Source organism: Pleurodeles waltl, chromosome 3_1 (assembly GCF_031143425.1).
Source record: "Pleurodeles waltl isolate 20211129_DDA chromosome 3_1, aPleWal1.hap1.20221129, whole genome shotgun sequence".
Taxonomy (NCBI): Eukaryota; Metazoa; Chordata; class Amphibia; order Caudata; family Salamandridae; genus Pleurodeles; species Pleurodeles waltl.
Window position 1 is genome coordinate 86146889 of NC_090440.1, and position 17058 is coordinate 86163946.

Below are 17058 nucleotides of genomic sequence, written 5' to 3' on the forward strand. Positions count from 1 at the left end.
AGTCCCTTGATCACAAGATGGGGGGGCCATGGCAAAGTGCTACAAAGTGGGGGCACGTGTGGCATGTGCCCGGGCACTGCCCATGTGAATACTGAGCCAAGGGTGGGTCCGTCTGCTTCCATCAGGGCCCAGAGGAGGCTGGGCTGTCCCACCCCTCTTGGTCTTGAATCTTCTGGCTTTCCTTCTAATACTTAGTAGTTTGATCCCATGCAGTCAGGGAGATGAGAAATAGGAAATCCACAGCATCTGCTAGCAAGAATGTCCAATATCAAATTCAATCACATTTTTTTAACAAATGCTGTCGGTGCAATAGATCAGGAGATGGACTTGGTTGAAAAAAAAACTTTGTTCTGCTAATAAATTGTGATATGATGGAGTTGATGCCCCTATCCAGTCTAGTCAATCAAAAGGTGCCATTACTCTCCAACTGCCACCTGATAGAGAACTGATCAGGGTTAATCCCTGTGTCTTTGAACTATCTTTGACAATAGATCAGGTGGTTAATGCTGGTTCTAAATCAGTTAATGACTCTATATGCTCCCCACTCACAGTGAAGAAGAAAAATGATTCCAGGTGCTCTGTGCATGGAAAGGGGAAACAATTCAGTTGAATCAAAACCTTGACAGAGTGTCTGAGACCCCTAGAGGGTGATATCACGTCCCTCACCTGCCTCTACAGGGCAGGTCCCTCGAATCCTCTCTGCCATCACCTGGAGAGAGCCCTGTGGACTGCAACACACTCTACACATGCAAGGCTGAGCACACGCTGCAATGGATAAAGGGCCGAAACTATGAGCAGGGCGAGAAGTTGGGTAGGCTACTGACTGCCCAGCTGAGCCAAAGGGAGGTGGTACTGGCCATCCTGGCCATCAGGTACACAGGTGGCACTATTCTTAGCTGGCCACAAGACACTGTTACAAGTTTGTGGCCTTCTACCAGGCTCGGTAAACTCCGGAGTTAGTAGTAGATACTGCTTGTCTGGACACCTTCTTTGATGGCATTCGACTACCCCACTTCAACAACTCAGGCAACGACTTCCTTCAGGTAGACATCACTAAGTTGAAGATAGTGCAGGCAATTTCGACCACAAGACCCCGGGACAGGAAGGCTTCTGGGCCAAATTCTACAAGTGTACAGGAGAGAAGGGGGTGGATTCCCTCAACAAGGCCTTTCAGGAGGTGGAACTCGAGGGGTCCCTTCTCTCCAATAAGGCAGTGATCGCCGTCCTCCTAAAGCCTGGGGAGGCTCTCCTTCTTTGTGGCAGTTACCAGCCCATTTCCCTCCTTAATGAGGATGTTAGGATCCTTACCGGGTTCCTGGCGTCTTGGCTCCCTGCCATGATCCTGATGTTAGTCCACCACTCCCAGTAGGTTTCGTCCCCGGGTGCTCATAAGAGAACCATCTTGGCTGCCTGTCTCATACACTGTGGTCTGCCACACACTGTGGTCTGTCAGGGACTTGTCAGAGGACGTCCTGGATGATGAGAAGGCATTCAGCAGGATAGAGTGGGGATATCTTTCTGCAACCGTCTGGAGGATCGGGCTGGTAAGGACTTTATAACCAAGGTGGGGTTGGCTCTAGGACTCAACTTCTGTTCAGGTCAATTGTGATGGCTTCCTTTCTGCCCCCTTCCCGGTCCACTGGGGGACGTGGCAGGGGGGACTGCTTCCACCACTGCATTTCCTCCTCGCTATGTAGCCGCTGGTGGCCTCCTTCTGACAATTACCACTGATAGCCAGTATACCCTCCCTCGGAGGGCTCTCGATGTTATACCTTTATGCAGATGACATCCTACTGACATTTTCGGAGCTTTCTCATTTGGTCCTGGTCATATCGACCTCATCTCCAACTTTGGGGCCAGTTCAGGATACCGTATCAACTGGGACAAGTTGTCCTTGCCAATGTCATGTGTGAGCATCTATACAGTCATTTTGGCCTACCCCTTACAGTGGAAGCCCTCCTGTCCTAAAAACTTAGGAATTTCCATCAACAGGGGCCTGGAACGGGTGGTAGCAAACAACCTAGAGCCACTGATTGGCTGTGCTGCTGTTGATTATGATAAGTGGTCCCATCTTGGCCTCTCGCATTGTGGCAGGGCGCAGGCGGTCAGTATAGTGACCTTGCTGAGGTTCACCTTTATTCTGGGCAAGCTCCCTATGCTTGTGCCTCTCTCGCTCCTATATACAGGGGACCGGGGCATCAGATCCTTTATCTGGGGGTCACCCCGGGTTGCTGGCAGATGGCTACTGGCCCACTGTTCATGTGGAGGGCTGGGCCTCCCCTCAGTGAAGCACTATGTCCTGCTGCTGCACCTGGCGCAGCTGACCTACATGCTCCCATATCCACTGCTATGGGTCACGATCTAGTGCACCCTCCTGGCATGCCCTCAGTGGCTCTACCCCCTCTATCAGTATGCATCCTCAGCCCCTAGCTTGAGGAACCTGATGCTCCAGGCGATGGCCAATCATGGTTGCTCGCCCACCGTCTCTTCTCAGTGATTGCCCACCTGCATGACCATGCAACCCTATAGGGTCACACTGGTTAATGTACTGGGGTTGAGATGCTCAATTGGGGGTGGGGTGGGGGGGGGTGGTGGCGTGCCACAGGCATACACTCCATCCAACACATATTAGCCCATGGTGCCCTCAAGTCGTTCCCAACACTCCAGAAGGAATATGGCCTCCTGTCTAATTAGTTGTGGTGGTATCTCCAATTGCGCCTAGGCATGACACCCTGTGTCCTTCAGCCTTAACCTTTGGTCTCCTACCTCAGGACCTGGGGCTGTTTCTGAGGGGTCGTGTCCAGCTTCTAATGTCTCTTGATATGCCGCCTCTGTTTCTTGCCTCCATGAAAAGTCTCCATGGCAAGTGGCAGTCCTGTCTGCAGGCGGAGTACGAGTTTGAGGATTGGATGAAATTGTTGAGGTGCTGGATTGTGGGACTAGGGAAGCACAGTTAAAATTATGTCTCTTTAAGTCCCTACACAAATGGCACTGGACCCCAAAAAAACTATGGGCAGTGGGATTTCTGCCCCATTCTAGCTGCTGGTGTTGTGAAAGTGAATGCTGCAGTCTGGTCCACACCCTCTGGGACTGCCCCACTGTCCAAACCCTTTTGGAGGGCAGTCTGTGTCACATTGTGTGCGCCTCTGCAGTTCCTAGTGCCCCTCGTAAATTCCCCTGCCCTGTCCAGGCACAAGGGCCAGCTGTTGCACACAGCACTTGCTACAGCTGACGAATTTTGTCCTCCGGCACTGGCATTCCCCATCCCCTCACACACATGAGGAGTGGCTTTCGGCCATGTACCAGACAGCCACGTACTAACATATCATATATAATATGCAGGATAGAACGGAAGCTTTCCTCTTGGTTTGGGTGCCTTTCCCTCAAGACGATGGATACTGAATAGCCGGTGCCACCTATATGGGGCTTGGCACCCCCTCTAGCCCCCCTCCCCCCGGGACACAAGGGCTCACAGAGGCTGCTGCAGCACCTGTGGCCCACCTCTGCCCCATGACAATGGTCTTGTGATAGTGGAGTCAGGCCTGTACTGGTCCCTGGCCTTTTCTCTGCCCACCTGCTCTCTTACCCCCTTCATCCTCTAGCCCCTTGTCTGTCTGCCTCCTCCTTTCCTTCCTTACACCTCTTTATTTCCCCTTTCCCCGTCTAGCCCAACGTCCTGCCCCCGCCTTCCTCCCTTCTTTTTTCTTCTCTTTCCTTCTTTTTGTTTTTTCTTCTTCCTCTTCTCCATGTTTGCCACCTCTGTCCCTCCTTTCCCCAAACCGGGCATCCCCCGTCGCCTCCCTACCTGCCTTCTCCGTGCCCCAAGTGGCCTGTGCCCTGTTGTTTGTCCTGGGACAAAGCATCGCTGTTCAACCCTGCCCCCGCTGTGTTACTAGAATGCCCGCTAGAGTACCAGGTTTGTTGACTCCTGCAGCATTGTACCATTCGCTGTAACATGGTTTCAGTTCTGTTACTCTTACATGTAAAACCAAAAATAAAGAATTGTGAAACAGATTACCTCAATGCTTCTAATCAGTGTTGCAGGTCAATGCCAATCCATTGTCAGGTGCCCAGGCTCCCCACTTACCTGGACTGGACCTCTGACTAGTCAAGGCCCTTTTGGACTCTGTGCTCTGATGCACCAGCAACCTCTGCCTCTGCTCCTATTCACACTTCTGTGCCCACTTCCTGCCTTCCCGCTTTTTCTCTTTTTGACACCTTTTTCAGCTTACTCTACCACTTTTCTCGGCCCACTTTGCCTTTTTCTGCTACTTTTGCTTCCTTTTTCTGATAGCTTTGCCTCCTTTTCTGCTACTTTTGCCTGCCTTCTTTTTTCTGCTACTTTTGCCTCCTTTTCTCTGCTACTGTTGCCACCTTTTTTTATCATATTTGTGCCTTCTTTTTCTGGCTACTCTTTTTTCAGCTCACCTTTACTACATTTACTACATTTTTTGCTTTCTCTTGACCCTCTCTCGCCCCCTAGACCTCTCTGTCATTCACCCATTTCCGACATCCAGACTCCCTTGCTCCTTACCTGAACTCCTGTGCTTCTTCCTGCCTACAGAAGCCCCAACCACTGCACCCCTCCCACCTCTAGGATCTACAAAATGGTGGCCACAGCGCGATCTGCAGGGGGCGTGCCGCTGGTGCACCAAAGGCGCACCAAATGCAGGCCATCTGTGCCAGTCCAAGCCTGGACACAACTAGAAATGTGGAATTGCCTTTCTTCCCTCTATTTAGTATGGAATTCCATTTTGTTCTGTTCAGCTCTGTGACACTCAATAATAGCGTGGCTTATTGTTCAAGTTCATAACCCTAATGAAACATCTTTATTGTTTTTCTTCGTTTATGCAAGATGATGCAAGGCTTGCCAAGAAGACAGCACTTGTGATGTACCATTGCAAGCTATTAGGTATTAGATATTAGGACATCTGTTATGTGGTGCTCTTACTGTTTCTTAAACGTCTAAAGCTCCTATTGTCATCATGTGGGGCACATAGGTCATTATTTTGTAATTACTTTATCTGTTGTTTCATTGGACCTCATGTGTGGATGTTATGAAATCTTAACTGTAATGCTCGAGAAATTATCATATGCTGAAGTCTAATAGGACAATTGATGAAACGCCTAGATGCGCCTTTGTGATTTACAGAAAAAAAAGATTGTATTGGGGTTCCGCAATTCAGACTCTTGGACTTAACTTTCCGATTCAGCTGTCCTCCAGTCATGCTAAATAAATTTTCCTTTTCTCTTTTGGTGGATTCCTGTTTCTGATTTTGACAAGCTTCTACAGCACCACGAACCCTGGACCCTGCTGATACACCATCGCTGAGCTCTACACCGTAAACATCATAAATTGACTGGGCTGCACCCTATACACTTTGCACATATTCTTGAAGGACTGCAGTGTTTCCACCTTGTACATGCTGTCCCTTGTCTGTATTTCCACTTCTGACCACGGACGGACATCATATGTCTTAGTCAATGTGGTGCAGCCTGGGAAAGACCACAATGGTAGGTCTGAAGTGTAACATAGTCTGCAACACTTCCTATGAATATATGCTTTCCAACACCAACGTGCTACACTTAATAAAATATTATCAATCGATTGGCCGTCATCTTGTCCCAAGAACTGCACTATGACTGTGGTACCTGACAGTTGGTATGTCATGTCTGTCTTCTCAACATCCAGTGCATTAGAAATCCACTTAGCTGCCCAATACAATTAGTGTTAGAAATGGGGTCTTTGGTTGACAGTCAGGTTACCCCCTGTTCAAGCAAGGACCCTCACTCTAGTCAGGGTAAAAGAGAATCACCCTCAGCTAACCCCTGCTTACCCCCTTGGTAGCTTGGCAGAGCAGTAGGCTTAACTTCAGAGCGCTAGGTGTAAAGTATTTGTACCAACACACACAATAACTTAATGAAAACACTAAAAAATGACACAACACCGGTTTATAAAAATAGGAAATATTTATCTAAACAAAACAAGACCAAAACGACAAAAATCCAACATACACAAGTCAAGTTATGAATTTTTAGAGATTAAACTAAAAAAAATAGCGCTTAGAAACAAAAATGCTTCGATGAGATGTTAACACGGCGTCGTGACGGAGTCGTTCCCAACAAGCCGACACCAGCGGCGTCGAACACAGAGTTGTGTAGACCCCCAAGTACAGTACCTTTGGTGAAGAGTGAAAACAAGCCGATGCGCGAAGTCGGGGATAGCGGCATCTGTGCGAAACGTTGAATCCGTGCACTTCGAGCGGCGTCGGTCACGACGTGGTGCGGCGACTTCCACGGAGTCGCGGACTTCAGCGGGGATGCTGCGGCGTCGGGCCTGCGAAGAGCGTCGCGTTCCAGCGAAGGTCACGGCGTCAGGTGCAGGTGGCGTTACTGGATTCAGCAGCGGCGTCGGTCCGAAGTCGTCCGAAGTCGATTTCCTTGGATTCCACCAGCTTTCCTTTCAAGGGCCCAGGGACTGGATAGGGCACCACTTGTCAGAGCAGGAGTCTCTCCGGAGACTCCAGGTGCTGGCAGAGAGAAGTCTTTGCTGTCCCTGAGACTTCAAACAACAGGAGGCAAGCTCTAAATCAAGCCCTTGGAGATTTCTTCACAAGATGGAAGGCACACAAAGTCCAGTCTTTGCCCTCTTACTCTGGCAGAAGCAGCACTGCAGGAAAGCTCCACAAAGCACAGTCACAGGCAGGGCAGCACTTCTTCCTCAGCGATCAGCTCTTCTCCAGGCAGAGGTTCCTCTTGGTTCCAGAAGTGTTTCTAAAGTCTGTAGATTTGGGTGCCATTCTTATACCCATTTTAGTCTTTGAAGTCACCTTTCTTCAAAGGGGACTCACACCTACTTGTGAAATCCTGCCTTGCCCAGGCAAGGCCTCAGACACACACCAGGAGGTCGGAGCCGGCATTGTCAGAGGCAGGCACAGTCCTTTCAGATGAGAGTGACCACTCCACCCCTCCCTCCTAGCAGAGATGGCTAATCAGGAAATGCAGGTTACACCCCAGCCCCCTTTGTGTCACTGTCTAGTGCGAGGTGAAAAACAACCCAACTGTCAAACTGACCCAGACAGGGAATCCACAAACAAGGCAGAGTCACAGAATGGTTTAAACAAGAAAATGCTCACTTTCTAAAAGTGGCATTTTCAAACGCACAATCTTTTTTTTTTTTTTTAAACATGTTTTTATTGATTTTTCAAGACGAAAGCCATACATTTTCTGGCACACATAGTCATTGATAACAAATTATCATTGGTTACAGTCTATCGTCTGGCTCTCCCATATTAATGGTCAATGTATATATCAAACAGCTAAGAACTTGTGTGCACTTCCCGGTCCGCTGATTCTGCCCATCACTACCGAGGTCGCCGCCACGTAGGGCAAAGCTTTCAGTTGCAATGTGATTCTATTACCACTAGCGACAGGGGCCCACATGACCACACGGGCGAGGTCGGGGAGCAGAGGAGACAGGGGGGGGGGGACAAGGCGGAGGGTTATGGCACAGTAGGTTTTAGCGCAGGTGTCTATTAATTGATTATGCAGGCCTTTTGGTGCTGTGGCATGCTTGCATGGGGGGATGGGCTACTAAGCTGTCAGTGTTGGCGAGGCATTGATGATGGGTATGTGTACGTCCCCAAGTGTAGTATTGCCTTTCTGCCGGGGGCAGGGCCCGCGGCCTACCAGGTGGATACAGCTATCTGTAATTCAGGGGGGTCTTTCATCGTTTTTGGCTTCTAGCCTAGACACTAAGACTCCCCAGGTCTCGCAGCCCGCCTGCCGCAGTCCCCTACGGGTTAAGTTTGTTAATACCTGATGCTCAGCTCGAGCCCAACGTAACGTAAGAGCAAGCCAGACTTTTAAGTCAGGCGCGTTGCAAGCCTTCCAGTTCATTGCTATCAATCTTTTGTACATTACATACGCTAGATCTACAAACCTGTGCAAGTGTTTATTTCTTTTCGTCCTTGTCCTTAATCCGAGTAGACAGGATTTGGGATTCGTGTCCAGATTGAGCCCCGTGATTTCCGCTAAGGCTGTGACCACCCCCTCCCACTCCCCCCTTAACCGCGGGCACTCCCAGACCATGTGATAGAACTGTGCTGCTGGTGTTTTACATCTGGGACAGGCTGGATCCGATCCGGGGAACATGCGTTTAATCCTGGCTGGCGCCAGGTATGTCTGATGTAGATAATTGAACTGTGTATATCGGAATCTGGGGTTTCTTGAGACCTCACGTGTGTGACACAGAGCTTTTGGCCAATCTGTCCCTGAGAGCGGATTAGGCAGTACGATGTTCCACCTCTCCCTAGCTTTCTACAAGTTGTCTTCCGGGGGTCGATTCAGAAGTTTATAAAGGTTTGAGACTGCTTTTCCTTGGGGGTCCCAGTTCAGCATGTGGTGCAGGGTAACTGAGATATCAGGCTCTACGTCGCCAGATGCCCACGTTTTCCTGATTGCATGGCATATCGCGTGATATGCCAAGAATTGCCCCGGATTGATCTCTGTAAGGGCCTGTATAGCTTCGAAAGTCATTAATTTCCCTTCCTCGAAACAGTCTCCTACTGCACCAATACCCGCGTCTAACCAGGTTGTAGGTGAATATGAGGCAGCTTCCACCCGCCCGGGGAGCCTATCCAGCGGGAGGAGTGGTGAGTAGGGTAGTTTTTTAACTCCTTTTTGGATATACTTCTTCCAGTATGTGTGTGCCACTATCATCAGCGGGTTTGTGCATGTGCTTTTAGTCTGCTTATCCAACAGCCAAGCTAGTATGGGAGCGCCTTGGAGTTGGGATTGTAACCATATAGTTTCTGCCGAGCTAGGTCTGTGGAGCCAATTTAAGATCCACTGCAGCTGTGCGGCCGCAGAATAGAGCTCAAAGTTTGGGGCGCCCAGTCCACCCATTGCTACCGGATGATGTAGCGTGGTAAGTGCAACTCGCCTTCTGCCCTCTCCCCAAACCAGTTGTAGCAGGATGGAGTTCAAGCCGACGAAAAAGCTTTTGGGGATAATGATTGGTAGGGCCGCAAAATAGTACAGCAGTCTGGGTAATATCAGCATGTTTGCTATAGCTACTTTACCCAGTGGGGAGAGAGGTAATTTATTCCAGAAGCGTAGTGAACTCTTAACAGAGGACACCGCTTTCCCCAGATTTCCATCCCTTAAATCTTCCGCCCTGTGGTATACGTTGATTCCTAAGTATTTAAATGTGTTGAAGCACCATTTAAGGTGGCCTGGTGGGGCACTTTCTTGCCTCGCAGGAGCCCAGCTGGTTAGTGGGAATATGCAGGATTTCCCCCAATTAACTATTAGACCAGATACCCTTCCGAACTCAGACAGCAGCGACATCACTGGGGGCAGCGACTCCTCCACTCTGCGTATGTATATCAGGGCATCATCTGCGTATAGTGATATGGAGTGGAGAGTGCCGTTCCTTGACACCCCCCATTCTTCTTTTTTGGCCCGGACGCGTGCCGCTAGTGGTTCCATCGCTAAGGCAAATAGGAGGGGGGAGAGGGGGCAGCCCTGTCTTGTTCCCCTGTTAATCGGAAAGCTTTCTGATATTTCTCCTCCCGTCTTCACCCTAGCCTGTGGGGCAGTGTACAGAATGCGTACCCAGTTTGTGAATTTTGGGCCGATACCCAGTAACTGCATAGTGGCAAACAGGAAGTCCCATTCTAATGTATCAAACGCTTTTTCTATGTCGAGCGATATTACCACCTCCTCGAGTGCGGTCAGGGGAGTGTCACCCATCACACTAAGCAGCCTCCGAATATTTAGGAAGGTGTTACGTTTCGGGATGAATCCATTCTGGTCATCGTGTACCAAGATATGCATGTAGGGAGCTAGTCTGTTAGCCAGGATTTTGCCAAGTATCTTGCAGTCTAGGTTCAACAATGAGAGAGGTCTGTAAGACCTGACGTCAGTGGGGTCACGCCCCTGCTTTGGAAGGACCACTATCATTGCCTCTCTCATTGAGGGAGGCAGGATACCATTGGTGCCTGCTTCTTCAAACGTTTTTAGGAGATGTGTGTTAAGGTGCGCCGCGAAAGTGGAGTAGTATTCCGACGGCAGGCCATCTGTCCCTGGGGCTTTATTCCTGGGTAGTTGTTCAAGAGCCTTATTAAGTTCCCCTAATGTGATGGGGGCTTCCAGTGTCTCTCTGTCCACATGCATTAGTTGGGGTAGGGGAGAATCTGCTAAAAAGGACTCAAGTTGTTGGATGGTACATGATGTGCTTTTGGTGTATAATTGTGTATAATATTCCCTAAACGCATCATTTATTTTTACCTGTGTAGTAGCTATTGCACCTGCGCCTGTTCCTATCGCCCCGATCGGAGAGCACCGCCGGTCCTCCCGCAGCAGCCATGCGAGCAGCCTACCAGATCTGTCGCCCTCCGATTGTAGCCTAGCCACGTGGTGTTTGTGATCGTGAAGGCGTAATATAGCATCAGCCTTTGCATGTTCCGCGCGCATTTCCTTCAGGGCCGTGTATGGCGTTGCATTGCGGGCAACTGCGTTTTCTAGTGCTCTTAGTTTCTTCTCCAGCTTGCTAACCTCCGCATGGAGTGTGCGCCTCACCCCCCATGTAGTGGAAATACAATGTCCACGGATCACCACTTTGTGTGCGTCCCACTCCATTGCTCTTGATTTTGTGGTGCCAGTGTTTAATACCCAATACTGTTTCAGCGCTGTTCTCAGTGAGTCTGTGAACGCAGGGTCGTGTAAGGCTTCCGCTTGTAGCCTCCACGTTGGGATAGCCTGGCGCTTCCTGCCCCAGTCCAAAACTATTTTAAGCGGTGAATGATCTGACAATGTCTTGGCTAGGTATTCTATTCTACTGGTCCCTGTGCAGATCTCCTGGGTGCCCCACATCAAGTCTATCCTGGTGTGTACCTTATGTGGTGCTGAATAAAATGAATATTCCCTGTGTCGTGGGTGTTTCATGCGCCATATGTCATGAAGGCTCATGTTACTAGCCTATATCGATAATGGGCGGCTGGGGTGTCTGATGACTATTGAATCTGTGGGGGGATTTGACCTGTCCAATGCTGGATCTGGCGTGCAATTGAAGTCACCTCCCCATATGGCGGGTGTTTCAGGGTTCGTTAGTAACGCTGGAGTGAGTGTGCTCAGGAACTCAGGCAGTGCGCTATTGGGAGCGTATACCCCTATGATTGACAATTGTCTGCCGTCCAGCTTACCCTCCACTACCACATATCTGCCCTCGTGATCTATCTTGTGTGATGTTTGGATAAAAGGGACATTCCCTGCTATCCATATAAGTACCCCCCTCGCGAAGGTTGAATAGGATGTGCCCACAATCTGACCTCCCCATTTACTGCGTAGATCCTGCAGGTCTGGGTCCCGCAGGTGAGTCTCTTGTAGTATTGCAATATGTGTGCCATGGCGTTTGAGTCGTGCATGCACCCTGGACCTTTTGCCTGGAGTCCCCAGTCCCCTGATGTTCCAAGTGACTATGTCATATTTGTATGCACTATGGGTTGTGGATTGGGCCATATTCAATTTGTGAGTGCATGTCTTGCACCCCGGATCCCGGGAAGGCCCATTGGGTCCCCTCCGCCCCCGCGTGCGGGCCCCTTGCCTCCGGGCGTTTAACCAGTGTTGCGAGCAGACCGGTAGTGCACAAACTAATAGTTACCCTCTTTCCCTCCCCAACTGGATCCCAACCCCAACTATGAATTTGCAACAGGCTACACACCCATTTTAGGTGCGTGCCAAGGTGTATCCGTATGGATATCTGCGGGGGAGCAATAATACTATCCGGATGCGGCTCATTTTAGGGGCTCGCATCCTTCTGCAGACACGGTCCGCAATTGGCTTGGGGCACTCCCAGGGCACAGCCATCCGCCCCCCCACCCCACGCCGCCCGCCGCGCACAATATGAATAAAGGAGTTATCTCCAGGAGCAAACGTGCAAGGATACATAAGTTCAGGTGATGTGACCAACCACATCAGGAGGAGGTCGCAAAGTTCAGTTCTGTATTCAGGCTGTGGCGGTTGGTCCCCCCCAGGGGGGATAGTTCAGTAGTGTTTGTTCAGAGTGTGTCTGCGGACCTAGGGGTGAGCTCCGGGCCCCTCAATGCCTCTGTTAATGTAGAGTCCGAGCTGACCGAGTCAGAATCCGAGCCCTCCACTGGCTGGGTCCTGAGCGTCTCAAAGGAATTCTGAGTTAGTAGGGGGGTTGCTTTAAGGGCCCTGGCTCTCTCCTCTGCAGCCTGTTCTTCCGTGGGTTGACCCCTGGCTCGCCTTTTGGATCGTTTCCTAGGTTTCATCGTTGACCAGTTCTCGCCGGTACCAGCTGCCTCGCGGGGTTGGGCGAAGCCTTTGGCATGCATCCACGTCCAGGCATCTTCCGGTGAGGTGAACATATGAATGCGCTCATCTGTTGTTACACGTAATTTAGCGGGGAACATTAATGCGTATTTTATGTCATACTCCCGGAGGCGTTGTTTAACTTGGGTGAAGGAGTTGCGTTGCCTTTGCACTTCCTGAGTGAAATCTGGATAAGCGTAAACAGTCGAGTCCTCATACCTGTATGGACCTTTGCTGCGGAACTGTTGAAGTATCGTATCCCGGTCCCTGAAGTTTAGGAACCTAGCTATCAGTGGTCTCGGAGGTTGGCCCGGTGCCGGGGGGCGTCCGGGGATTCTATATGCTCTTTCCACTGAGAAGAATTTGGATGGGTTCCCATTCAGGACCTCTTTAATTAGCCAGTGTTCCAGCAGGAGCTCTGAGCTTTGATCCAGTGATTTTTCAGGAAAACCAAGAAAACGTATGTTGTTGCGACGGGATCTGCCCTCCGCCTCCTCTGCTGTTCTCATCAGTGACTTTACTTCTGCATCTAGACGGAGAACTTGTTTTTGGTTATCCGCTACCGAGGGGGCCAGGTCACTTAGCACCGCCTCCGCTGTCTTCACTTTATCAGATAGTTTGCCATGGTCTACTCTGAGGATGTTCAGGTCTTGCGATACCGTGTCTATCCTGGTCTCCAGTGAGGTTTTAGTGTCCATGATTGCTTGTAGTATTTTCTCGAATTGCGAGGAATGTGACATGAGCGTGGACTCCAACGACTGCAGAGAGGGCGTATGCTGCTGATCTCCGGGAGCCTGGCCTGGCGTGTTCCGGTCCTGGTTTTTAGCTGATTTGAGCCTTCCGGCCATTTTGACTTATCTGTTGCGGTCTGATTCTTCCCAGAATCTCGCGCTCACCTACTTTCTCTGGGCCCTGTAAGCGAGGAGGGCATATATGTCCCCGCGGGGCCACGCCGGTGCAGATTTCAGTTTTTGAGGTTTCGGCCCTACTGTTGGTTCTCTTAATGAGATCTCATTCAGGTGGTCTAGTGCCTCCCGACGCTGGGTCCACGTGCATGCCCCGAGCCCCCGGTCAGCAGCCAGCTCCAGGCTCTAGGTCCACTTTCAGTGTGGAGTAGAGGAGTGGTATTCCCGGGTGTGTTTACTTAGTGTGATGCGGGCTCGCACAGTTCTTTAAGCACTGTTCCTCCCTGTGGTGCAGGTCGGCGCCATTTAACAGAGGATATGGCTTAGCTTGATCCTGGTCGACCCTGCGCAAGCCACGTCTATGGTAGCTTCGATATCCAGCTGCAGGTCCAGAGACGATTCCCTGGACGGACGCTCCACGCCAACCGCTATAGGATAGGGAGGCACCCCCAGTGGCCCACAACAGGATTCGTCTCCCGTCCTTCTTCCCCCCTCGCGGGCAGGAAGGGGTAGGCGATGCAAGGTGAAGGCAGTGACCAGTTCCCCTCGCAGCGGTCCCCGCAGACGCCGTACGTCCGTCTCGCCGTCAGGACCTCCAAATCTGGCGCAGAACCCCACCCCAAGGGGAGACGGCGCCAGCGGCCTCCAGGAGAGGGCGCGTCTGCTGTGGCCGAGCACACAGCCGCCCGACAGGGCCCGCGGCCACGCGTAGCAGCTGGGGAGTCCAAGGAGCGGATCCAGACCCGCTCATGTAACAGATACGCCCCTGGCCTGTTGTTGTGGTCCCACAGGGCCTTTTGCCGAGTGGGAGGCGCGTCTCTCCGCTCGCTTCCAGTCACGGCGGGGACGTCCACCCGGGGTCCCTGCAGTCCCCGCCGCTGAATCGCCGCTGCTCCTTGAGGCTCCCCCGCGCCTGATTGGGGGGGAGGGGAAACTCCGGCGGCCGATTGGCGTCGAGGAGGGGGGGGGCACCCAGGGCGGAATTATAGCTTAATATGGGTTTATCACCCTCGCGAGGTGGGCCGCTCCCCGCTTCCGTGCACCCACCTCTCCTTCAGTCCTTAAGGCCGCATCCAGCCCGACGCGGCCAGCAAAATGGCGGCCGCAGCTCCCGGCTCCGAGCCGCTCCGCGGCAGTCCCTCTGCCCGGCCACTCGATCACGCCCGGAGCCGCCAATGAGAGGAGAGCGGTCCCAGCCGCGGATCCCGCCGCAGGGCTGCGACAGCGGCGCCCCAGAAGCGCCCCGCAATTATTTACGAGGCGAGCCCGAGAGGAGCGCTTAATCAAGCGTCCTTCCCGGTCGCCATCTTGGCTCCTCCCCTTCAAACGCACAATCTTAAAATCAACTTTACTAAAAGATGTATTTTTTAATTGTGAGTTCAGGGACCCCAAACTCCACATGTCCATCTACTCTCTAGGGGAATCTACACTTTAATCATATTTAAAGGTAGCCCCCATATTATCCTATGAGAGAGACAGGCCTTGCAACAGTGAAAAACTAAGTTGCCAGTATTTCACTGTCAGGACATATAAATCACATTACTATATGTCCTACCTTATCCATACACTGCACCCTGCCCTTGGGGCTACCTAGGGGTGTCTTACATGTAAGAAAAGGGAAGGTTTAGGCCTGGCAAGTGGGTACACTTGCCAAGTCGAATTTACAGTGTAAAAATACACACAGACACTGCAGTGGCAGGTCTGAGACATGATTACAGAGCTACTTATGTGGGTGGCACAACCAGTGCTGCAGGCCCACTAGTAGCATTTGATTTACAGGCCCTGGCACCTCTAGTGCACCTTACTAGGGACTTACTAGTAAATCAAATAGGCCAATCATGGATAAACCAATTACATACAATTTACACGGAGAGCATATGCACTTTAGCACTGGTTAGCAGTGGGAAAGTGCTCAGAGTTCAAAAGCCAACAGCGACAGGTCAGAAAAAAATAGGAGGCAGGAGGCAAAAAGATTCAGGATGACCCTGCATAAGCAAAAGTCCAACAATTAGGATGCTTCATAGTACAATTGATAAATGGGTGCCCCTAATCCACCCTCAAACAATGGGGCATACAACGTATTCATTGCCAATCTATGTCTACCAGTGCCCCATATGATCAAAGCTACCAGAGACTGCAGGTCCGAAAGAATGCTTTTTTAGGAATCACAGGCAAGGCAGAGAAAAAGTATAGCAACCTTGATAACTTGTGCATTTTGGAAATTGAAACTCTGCCAATTGTAGAGAGTGGTAGAGCATTCCAGAAAGGCAGGGAGTGTCTAATCAAGATAATAGTCTTGCCCAAATTACCATCAGTTACATCCTGTTCATCATGATATACATCCACCCCCAGAAAATGTATTGAATTCAGTTAGCTGTAATACTGTGAGAAGTGGAAGCAAACAATTCACATCCACCTGTTTGACCAAAGGGAACAGACAAGACCTGCTCCAGTTGATATGCAGTCCAGATATTCTGCCAAAACTATCCAGGAGGGCCATCAAAGTGATTAAAGTAACATGAACAAGGTAGATCAACGCATCATTTGATGCAATGATACAATGTGGCATTCATTGTTTATCAGTATGCCCCAGTCAGGGCCTCTCATATAAAGTACACATGACATTGATTCTCTGGCCAGAGAAAAAATTATGGGTGAAAGAGGCCAGCCTTGCCTGGTTCCTGTCCTTATCCTTACACTCGCCAAGATCTCTCTCCCCATATATAAGGATTGGACCCAAATGAGGAATTCATTACCCAGTCCTATGCAGTGGAGCACAGTCATTAGAAAAGGCCAGCTTAGCATATCAAATACCTTTTTGATGTCCGCTGATACCACCCAGTGTCCCATCCCCCACTGTTGGGCCCAATCCATAACTCTAAAGAGCCTATGCAAATTTAGAAATGTGCTCTTGCTCGGGATGAAGCCATTCTGGTCACTATGAGCCAGATTTACAAGGCCCTTGCGCCACCGGAGTGCCACTTTTTGTGCAGTGCGCCACATTTACAAGGCAATGCTAAGCCACTTTTTGTGGCTTAACGCCATCTTATAAATATGGGCTCCTCTGACGCAGTTTTCTGCATCAGAGGGGCGTGCAATGGGTGTTGCTGTGGGCGTTCCACCGCAACACCCATTGCTTTTGACACTGCCCCAGATTTACAACTTCTGAAATCTGTCGCAGCGCCAAAAACTAACGCTACCCCAGGTGTGGCGTTAGCATGGCGCAATGAGGAGAAATACTTTTATTTCTCCTTGTTTTTGCTTTTTCCATGTATGCTGCATTATGCAGCACACATAGAAAGAGCAAAAGGCCATGGATGATACTATGGTGCAAGGATGCCTGTGTTGGTGCTGGCAGCTAAATTTAGCACCGGTCCCGGGGGAAACACATGGGTGCACTGTATTTTAGTAAATATGGCACTTCCCTGCATTTCTAAAGTGGTGCATCGCTGTAAATTTTTACGCAGCACCGCACTGCGCCACTTTTTAGTAAACCTGGCCCTATGTATTAAACTCTATGCCATAGGTATTACTCCATTAGGTAGCACCTTCCCCAGTATTTTGTAATCTAAATTTAATATTAACAGTAGCGTCCATGAAAATGTGAGTCATGAGCCCACTTGTAGAGGGTCTATCCCAGATTTCTGGAGTACAGTTACCAGTGCCTTTTGCATACAGAAAGGCCGTCACCACAAGTGCCTAGTCTCCTTGTAAACCTATCATACCGGGAAGTCTGACCACAAACAGAATATCGGGAACACAAATATTATGTGTACAGTATATTGTGTCCAAAATATCAAGGACCAAAATATCG